The sequence below is a fragment of the Myiozetetes cayanensis genome, unplaced genomic scaffold, assembly GCF_022539395.1.
Source record: "Myiozetetes cayanensis isolate MyiCay16 unplaced genomic scaffold, myiCay2020 scf14, whole genome shotgun sequence".
In the NCBI taxonomy this organism is placed as follows: domain Eukaryota; kingdom Metazoa; phylum Chordata; class Aves; order Passeriformes; family Tyrannidae; genus Myiozetetes; species Myiozetetes cayanensis.
Genome location: NW_026087048.1, coordinates 6504651 through 6515185, shown reverse-complemented (window position 1 = coordinate 6515185; position 10535 = coordinate 6504651).

Genomic DNA, 10535 nt, shown 5'->3' with positions numbered 1-10535 from the left:
GATCATCTTCTGCCAAAAGCTTTTCCTTTTGCTTGCTTTTTTTGTTTCATTTCATAAAACGAAATCATTGCCATGTAATCCAGACAAATAGCTTCCCTGACAATCTATCAGCAAAATACAGGGATACATAGCTCAAAATACAATACAAGCAAAATATAATATGTCCAAACCTGCCTTCCTTAGGCTGTCATAACTCCTGATGAACACTGGCTATATGTGATATGCTCTACATCAGTACTAATGGCTCCCCAAGGACTAGAGCTGTAATGATTTGCCAGTGATACAGCCTGGATATCCTTTGCTATGAAACCTAAAATATGATACACACATCCTGTAATTCCAAGTAAGAACTTAATTTCATTACGTATTTCGTTCTTCTCAGAGGGAACAGGTATGAATGAAACAGGTAATGCATGAAACAAAGCCTTGAAAAAGAGAAAAAGAATATCAAGGACCTATAGCTAAATCAAAAATAATCTGGAAAATACAGCAGTTCTTCGATGCAGACCAACTCTGCCTAAGTCTAAATGGAAGAGTAAAACTGGAGGGAAGGGATGTCATCCAGAGGGGCCCTGACAGCTGTGAGAGCTGAGTTTGTGCAAACCTCCCAAAGGTCAGCAAGGCCAAGTGCAAGGTCCTGCACCTGAGCCAGGGCAATCCCACGAACAAATGTAGGCTGAGTGGAGAATGGAGTGAGAATAGCCCTGGGGAGAAGGACTTGAGGGGTGTTGGTGGATGAGAGGCTGGATATGAGCCAACTGCAGTGTGTTTGCAGCTCAGAAGGTCAACTGTGGACTGGGTTGCACCACAAGAAGTGTGACCAGCAGGTCACACTCTCACTCTTGTGAGAGACCTGCAGTGCTGTGTCCAGCTTGGAGACCCCCAGCAAAACAAGGGCATGGACCTGCTGGAGCAAGTCTGGAGGATGGTCACAAATATGATCAGAGGCTGGAGCATGTCTCCTATGACAGCAGAATGAGAGAGCTGGGGCTGCTCAACCTGGAGAAGAAAAGGCTCCAAGGAGACCTTAGAGCACCTTCCAGTATCCAAGGAGGGTAAAAAAGAGAGATGGAGAGGGACTTTGCATGGACAAGGGCATGGAGTGATAGTACAAGGGGGAATGGCTTTAAAACTGAAAGAGAGAAGATTTAAATTAGACATTAGGGAGAAAGTCTTGACTGTGAAGGGGGTGAGGCCCTGGCACAGCGTGGCTGCCCCATCCCTGGAAGTGTTCTAGGCCAGGCTGGACAGGGCTCTGAGCAACCTGGGCTAGTGGAAGTGCCACTCCCATGGCAGGGAAGTGGAACAAGATGGTCTTTAAGGGCCCTTCCAGCTCACACCATTCTGTGATTTCATGGTATATGTTTATGCTCGACCTTAAACACCCTCTGAGTGAGTGATTCTTGTAAAATCTACCTATTGCTAAAACTCCACTTATTTTGAAATTGATTATTTTCAGAAGAGAGGAATTAAAAGAGAATTAAAATCAGGAATATACAGTTTCTTTGAAAGTTGGACCTTAGGTTATGCTAGTCAAAATATCTCAGAACTGTTCCTAGAGTTGCATTATTTCTTGAAATGTTTGCAATTTTTGCTACTGTGAAATTTTCTAAGATTAATTTATAACAAAAATTATCACCACTTCACTGGGATCCCTAGGGACACTTGTAAAAGGTTTTATGCAGGTTTTCTTTTCACTAAAAAGAATTATGGAAAACTTTTGCACCCATTTCAAAATTTACATTATATATGACCTATAAAAATATAATCACATTCTCATTTCTTGATTTGAATTTCTTATTTCTGCAGCAAAAAGGAGTGGAAAATGTGACATTAAATGTTCTACTCAGCCTTTAAGTATGAGTAAATTACTTATTTGAATTTTTTTGTGTTAACTTATCTCCTGACAAATACTGTACAGAATGGACAGGCAGGGGTAACATTTTGAGGAATTTGTTTGCTGCCATTTGTAGACTGTAATTTCAGAACAAATGGAATTCAGTTTTATCTCTTTTGCATTAACAAAAACCTGAAGTATTTAAACTGTAATAACTTTTGTAGAATTTCACATGGTAATTTCACTAATCTGGAACAAGGAGACTGGAAGACACATTTTTTCAATACAGAATGTGGTTGTCAGAAACATAATAACTTTTTCTAAAATAATTAAGAGGATTAAAATGGTGCTGTAGTTATACGAATAAACAAATCCCAAATTTTAATTACCAGTTGCTTTCCAAATATGCTTCTGACCTAAGATTCAAGGTCCTGAGCAAAGGTGCATCCTTATTAGACCTTCTGTATCAAAGTGAAATGAATGCATTTATAATAAATTCTGCATTTCTGTAATGTGCCAGTAACACAAAAAAACCAACAACGTATTTTGCATTCTTATTCTGTTTTTCATTATGAGATTCCCAGAGCCAATTACAAGAAATATTTACATGTAATTCAGTAAGATTTTAGAAATAGTATACTGGACAAAATGGTTTAACTAGATAGAGTGCAGAATTACACCTAACAAATACATAGTATAAAGCATTTACCCAATTCTTTGCCAAAGTTTTGAAAATGTTTTTTTAGTGCAGCTTTTTTTCATCTTTTGACTTACCTTTTTTTTTTTTTTTTTTTTTTTTTTTTTTTTTCTGGAGGAGGGTAAAGTCCATGAGCAATAAATTCAAACCTACAGTGAATGGGCTTGATTTTCTCAGTCACCTTTAGGAGATTGCCCTAAGCCAGTGGTGCAAGTTGGAAAACACTGTCAGTGTATTGAAACCACACGAACATTTTTAGTTACATCTGGATTTTAGAGAGTTATCTTCCACAATATACCTTATAGCTGAAAAACACTACATTTTTAAGGAGGACAGGGACTGAGTTCTTCAATTTCAGGATACGTAGTTGAGGTGCTTACCTGAGGCTGATTCCAGAACCTGCATTTTTAAATGTGTTCCTGCACTGCCAGATTAACCAGTGGTCATGCACGAACTGCAGAGCAGATTGGACCATCGTGAGGGAACATGACAAGAAAGGTTTCTATCCAATAGTCTGAATTCTTCCTCTGCAGGAAATTCCAGTACAAGATGCCAAATGGAATTTGGAAATCAAGAACAAATAATAGTTTTGAGGTTATAATTAGAACACAGAAAATCAAGGGGTACATAGTAGGGCACTGAGCTATTAAATCTCCAGGGCAAAGGCAGCTGCTGCTCCTGTGCTCTTCCTAAGGGTGCTGGGAAGGTGCCCAGGATTTCATGGGTTTCGTTCCTCAGCACAGAATGAAGAAACACAGACTGATAAAGAACAAGCCCAAGGTGCCACAGCAAGTATGGACTTAGAAATGTTTGCATCCCACGGATGAGGCTTTTGCAGTGGTGCTGCTCTTCTCCACAGTAAATGTGTTTTAGTCTGCTGACCTGTTCTCCAGCCACCATAAACCTCTTAGTCACCTTGAAAATTCATATGACTGATACCTGTGCTTTGCCCTGAGAGTTACTCAACAAATGACACATAACATGAGAAGGTTTTGGAAAAGACAAGTATCATGTTCCCAAGTCAGAAGCCTTGTTTGCTTCCCTGCTCTTAAAAATCTGCCCTGTGGGGCTTAAACACAATATATTTGAAGTTAAAGTTTTGATGTGGGAACATAACCCTGTGTGTGAAAATTTATTCTGCTAACATTTATGTTCATTTAAGAGGTATTCATTTCAAATTACTTCTGAGATATAAAAATAGCAGAAATATGCAAGGGAAAAAAAGTTCAACATTTTCCTTAAGCTTTGCTCCCATCTGTTAGAATGAAGGATTAAATTAGATACAACATTATTACTTTGACTTATGTAACACCTTCAGAAAATACAGTGTCATTTACAGAGCCTCACCACACTCCCAAAAAATAAGTACTATCCAACTGCCTTTAGCTAATGGGACATCTGAACCAGCAGAAAGTTGAGTGACTTACCTATCAGTTAATGACAAAAAGAAACCAGACACAAACACCCAGTTCCTAAACTCACATTTTAAACACTAGATACAATGTTACTGCTTACAAGCTGACTGATTGTGGAGTTAAGTCTTTCCTAACAGACAATAAAACTGTTCAGAAAAAACTGCTTGAGAAAAAAAAAAAGGCTACTTTTCTCTGCTTTGTTTGCTTTCCAATCTGTAAATTACACTAATGCTGCCATTAAATACACCTACTTTTTGGGTGTTTTTTTACAAAAAAACCCTGATGTTACACAGTATGTGGTACATTGTTTTTCTAAGGGAACTCCTTTAAAGAGTAAACAATACTGCAGTAAGGGGGAGACTCATAGAGTTTCCTGAAAACCCCATGGGCAGGTGAGCTGAACCAAGGCTTACCAGTGTCAGGGAGGAAGTAAAGAATCAAGGAGGGAATTATCAGTTGATAAAGATGCAAAAAGAAACACAGAATTGAATCTCAGCAGCACCCTTGCTGAGGGTGCACTTGATCTCACTGTCCATGTCATTGATAAAGATATCCTGGGATTCCTCTCACTGTAAAAATGTGCAATTGTAGCATCAAAAATATACTTATCTTTGTACTTGGAATTCTTGAATAGGGCTTTAAAAATCTTTTAAATAACTAGGTAGGCTAAGATTCAAGAAGGTTCCTGAGCACTCAAGTCACTTTTACAGGACACTGTACCTCTTTATATTGTACTGGATGTTGCTGTTCTGTCTCAAAAGGCATTATGGACTTTTCTGGTGCAAATTCATAGTAAAATACAGAAGAAAACAGAACAAAAGTAAAAATTTGAGTAATCCCCAAATCCCAGGTCTCTAGTGTCATATATCTGACACCTGTATGTATGTGACTGAGAAATGAGCGCTGACAGTCAACCCTGAATAAACATGCATGAAAGAAACTTCATAAGTAGGTTTACACAGAACATTCTGTATGTGTTTGCAAAGTGTGTCATGGTCAGAGACACTGCTCTGCTTGTTCCCTTCTCCTCCTTTACATCCCGAGCAAATCACCACAAGAGGAGTTTTACCATCATCTTGTTTGAGCTGTGCCTGTGGCAGCTCTCCTGGTTATTGACCTTGTTACTCCCACAGTGCTCATCCAGTCCCTCAGCACCTCTTACTTTCAGCCCTTTGCTCAGCTTCCTCTCCAGAGCGAAGGCACTTCTCAAGCACTCTGGTGAACCACAGCTACTTAAAAGCCACAAGCACAAACTGGTCATTTGGCAAAGAATATATTATTCTTATTCAACTGATGTAATCAGACTTTCTCAATTAGCACCCATGGATGCAGCATATGCTCAAGGGCTTGTTTGCAGTGCACTTGTCTGCAGTAAGTGTGACTCCCAGATGGAGAACTAGCTTTGTCTTATCCATGTTGCCACCCATAAAATGGTTCCACACACAAATGAAGGAACACAGGAAAAAAAAAAAAAAGTGGAGCTAGAGAAAACACCCTGATGGGGTTTCTTTTAATTATATGTCTGCTTTTTTGGCCTATTCCACAATGCTGAAAATGGATACCACAGATGGAGGGTGGGTGTTAAAAGCCCATTGAATACTGAAATTTTACTTATCTGTTATAACAGGAAACATCTGTGCTAAATGTGGTGTTTAAAAGCTCTCCCCACTTCAGCTGTGGAACATCAGTATTTACAGGACAATACCAAGAAATTGCTTGAATTCATGTTCATCGTCATTTAAAATCTAATACTGACTGATTTGTTGCTGTGAATCATTTCAACAACTGTGGACTTGGGAATACCAATGTACTTAATCAATTATCCTATGGTTTATCCAGACATCAAAGATTTGCAGTTCCAGAAGTAACAGTGACACAAGCATTTAAATTCTTTCTAGTAGGCTACATTAATTACTATTTGTGTGAACAAAATCAATAATTATTGTACCAATCTGGAACATTTTTAGGCAGTTTTTCAGACCCGATTTTCAGAAAGTTTGGAGAAGATTTTAAATGCATGTTTATCCTAACTGATGCTTAAAGTATTTAAGGCTTCTTCATCCCTTAAGTAAGCCGATTTTCTATCCTACAATCTTGCCTAATCTTGTAGAAATGTAGGAACTGCCACAAAATATCAGATCCAAGAGTCTACCTAATCCAAGTTCTACTAGGATGAGCAAGAGCTGTGTCAGGTCCTGGAACAAACAAAATATTTGGGGTCTATAATTAAGCACCTAAAACAGTCTGCACCTCCCACAATTACTCTGTACATATTAATCCTATTCTTCCTCTTTCATCTTTCTTGTCTGTCTGTTCTTCCCTTTTCATAAAGACTCAATTTCAGTGACAGCAGCTCCACAGAGATCCAGGTTTTGCTCCTGAGAGCATATTAAGCTTTAAGAGTCATCATCAATCAGCACTTGAATGCTTATTGTCTTTCAAGTTCCTTTACTTTAGCAGGGTTCTCTGCCTTTTGTTTAAGTGCTTTCGTGTGTATCCTCTTCAAATATGTTACCTGCAAGAAGCCCTGCTTGTCTTGTCCTTGCTACCTTCTTTATCCAGAAGAACCCTCAATCAAGATCTGAAACAAGTCTGCTTTCTATTTGTTGTTACAAATCCTCCCTCCTAAATACAGAGCCTAGAAAGGGAAGGGAGAGAACACTGTTGGTTTTACTATGGATTCATCTGTTTCAGATTTGCTTCTGTTTGATGTGAGGGAGGTGAGCAAGCAAGGCAGCTTCAAAAAGCATTGCTCCTGTGTTGGTTTTGCTTAAAACCATCAAGCTCAGTCCTCAGGGGGGAGGGAGGAGGTTGGGCTGTGTCTCAGTCTTCCAATGAGCTTTATTGTAGGTGTTGAGCTGTTTCTTACACAGACCAATGAAGGGAAATGTCCTCAGCAGGCAGGCTGGGCTTTCCAAAAGCACATCTGTTCTTCACAGTTACATGTACTGCCACCGCAGTGCTGATTCATGGAAGCTTTCCCACATGTCACAGCTCTGTGAAAAAGGTGATTTAACAATCATAAATTCAATGCAAAATTTTACAGGCTGTATAGTCACCCCTGAAACAGGGCACTGACAACAGCAAAAATCCAAAATAAGACTAAGAAAACAGATGGATAAAAAGTCTGCAGCTGCACTACCCTTTCCAGTAGTGCATAGCCATGGGGAAGTTCAGCCCTGTCTGCTGAACAATAGAACTAATTGTCATGAAAGGCAGGGAGTAGGACAGCTTCTCACCTATTTGAAGGCAGGGGTGATAGCAAGCACACAATATTCTACACATAATGGAAGAGCATGGGCAGTCCAGATGTGTTGGCATCTGTTCTTCCCTTTTATTTGGTCCATCTAATCTGTGCTTTTCTGATATGTCAAGCTTTCAGAGACATACCCCAAGTGAATACAGTGTACCCATGAGAAAGACAAACACACAAGCCAAGAAACAGCATTCCTCTAAGGCAACTAAACAAGTAATGCATTGTTGCAAAAAGCACTCAGCTAGCATTGAAGTAAACAACTAGAAAATGCCTTTTTATAAAGTTGGAAGTAGGAGCAGATGACCCACTTATTGTACAACTATATTTATGCTTGGCAGCTGCATTTGGGTTCTCTTCTTTGTTTACAGCTTTTATAATATGAACTACTCAGTGTAGCATATTTCAAAAATAATTAAAAGGTACAAATACACAAAACTTATTAAAAGGTACAAATATACAAAATGTGCTAAACTTGAAACGAAACTTAAAATTGCAAGAATGCAATGCCTAGTCCCAAATGTGCATCCAGGGAAAGTGAGATAATATTCAGGGTGATGAGTCATGGAAGAAGACTAACCTTATCAGGAGCTACAGAGCATGAAATGCATCTCACAGGAGAAACTCCTATTTCACAACATTATGCTCATGCAAATGAGTGGTTTTCTTTCATATCAGAAAACAAAGTCTGCTGATGAATTATTTAGTTGTGAATTTAATCCTGAAAAGTCTGATGGCTCAATAGCTAGTGCTGTAAAGGAAGTTTTGGACTCACATGCAGCTGCTGTATGTTTGACATAGGCCATGAATCCACACACAAAACTCCATCTAAAACTGTCTCTTCAGAGTTATTTGATATTTAAAAATCCTAGGAAAGATAAAACAGGCAGAATAAATTCTGGATTTAAAAACTGCATTAAAAATTCAACCACATAAAAATTTTCTTACTCTATAACCTCAGATGTATTAGCATAACTATCACATGAATCTTTTTTTCAGATGCTAGTGGCTTATTATAGGAACACAGGGTGGAGGGTGGATCCTCAGCTGGTGAAAATCATTAGAGCTGCACAGAAGCCAATTTATGCTAGCTGAAGTTCTGGTCCATAAAATCTCTTCTAAACCTGAAAGAACATCTTGTACTACAGTATTATTGGCCTTCAGGTGATTGAAAACCATCTTGATGAACAGTGTGGTCTCAGGGAAAAGGAGGACTGTACGCCTGACAAATTTGTGCCCTGTGTTCCTTTATTTAACTCGATTAGAAAGATACATTTAAGTGAAAACTTGCATGGTACAATGCATCATTAGTCACATGCTGCTTCTCAATAGTGAAACCATCAATTTTATTTCAGATGTGAATATGTGCAAGAGGTCTAAGTATAATTGGAACATTAGCCAAGAAGCAGATGGGGATTGTGATTGAGAGTTTACCTCCTGGGTATATATTGTACAAGCAGCATCTCAGCAGAACAGAGAAGGTTATCAAGTCCTCTTACAGTATATGCAAACTAGATATAAACACACCAACACAAGCTAGAAATCGGGCTTAGGACACTGTGTGTGTTTAAGAAAAGATATCATTTCATGTAAAGCAGGCAAAGCATTGGCCTTCATGCAATACTAAACATGCCTCCTATCTGTTTCACAGAAGAGTAGTTTGGATTCTGTATTTCTAAATTTAGAATGCAGATCACTACAGTTGGTATGAGTGATTTCAACGTGGGCAATGAAGTAATGTGCAAATGCTAGTTGTTATGGGAAAGAGAGATCATATCTACAGAATAGCTCCTTTTTTAAAAGGATCTTTTAAATTTTAACTCTAACTTATTTAACCATAACCATATCAAACCTTACAATTAAGAACTTAATTTCAGATATTTTTTAAGCATCAAGGTTTTTGCAAATACCAAATTATCCACTTGCCTTACCCAGGGCATGAGTAACAAACATATCCAGTTCTAAAGAATAAACTTTACACTCACTCTTGACAGTAACATCAGGACAGTGTAGCTTGCATATTCCAGGTGCCATCAACCACACAGCTTTCCTTATAGTCCCTAAGATTTCTGTTCCCTGATTTTCTAGTGCCTGTGTTTATTCAGCTGCTGTAAATTTTGTCACTGCCAATGACTGCAGCAGAGCAGTCTTATAGTTCATATGGCCCCAGCAGACCAGCAGACAACTATTAGTGCCCCAGTTTCACTCAGCATCCTCCATGAGTGACTAATAAGAAGACCCAGAGCATCTTCTTTTTTCCAGAGGATTCTCTCTTTTCCACAGTGATTTCCAGCCAGAATATTGTGGCTTCCAATCACTGCACCTCACGCAGATCCAAATGTGGCTGGAAAAAAGCCATGCCAGTATGTGATGCAACGTACTGCCAGTAATTCTGAGTAGCTACTGCACAGCCCCTTCTGATAAATACCTATCTCTGCTCTTTCTATTCTCATAATGTACCAAAGACTCTTTCTTGTTATACTTTTTACATCAAGAACTAATTCCGAAAACAATTTAGGTTATATATTCATAGAATTTTATATCTGCAATAATGATACAAACAGCAATTAACCCATCTGAGAGAACAGATCAAGCAAAGTAGTTATTAAGTGACCAGTTAAACACACTGAAAACATCAAAGATGCTAATTTCAATCTTTGGATTCATAGGGAAATTATTTATTGGGAGTTTCTTACCTCTAATGTTCATTACATTGCAGGACACCCATTCTATTCTTTATGAGTAGATAATAAAGCCAATTGGATTTAGTCATGTACATCAAATGGAGACGAAAAGAAAACCCAACCCCACACTCCAAAAACACATTGTGTGACAATGCTGTAGAGGCCATTGGGAGCAGCTCCTTCCTCTGGAACACCATCACATCTGCTCTCTGTGGACTAATGTGCCATAACATGCAATTTCGTGCTACATAAACTCATCCTGAATATGCCCTGTGAAGCCTCTCGTTCAAATGCTGTACAATTATTCCCACAACACTGCTTAGGGCCGTCACCATTATCAGTGATACTTTGTGAACACTGAAAAGACAAATAAATATTGGCAATGGCTGATGCAGAATTGCCAAATGAAGTGATAACCTGCCAAAGGAAGGCAGGTTTCTCCTCCTTGTTTTCCCAGTTTTCCTCTTACCACTTTAAGCAATCCTTCATAAGATGCTCATAATATCATTCAGGTTCCCTACACAGGTGCTACAGTGGGAAGTAAATCCAAAGACTGATTCCTCTACTCTTTATTTTCAGGTAATCTCTCCACAAAGATCCAACAGCCCATTCTGTCCCTAACAGATCTCCCACCTTGTTCCAGAACAAT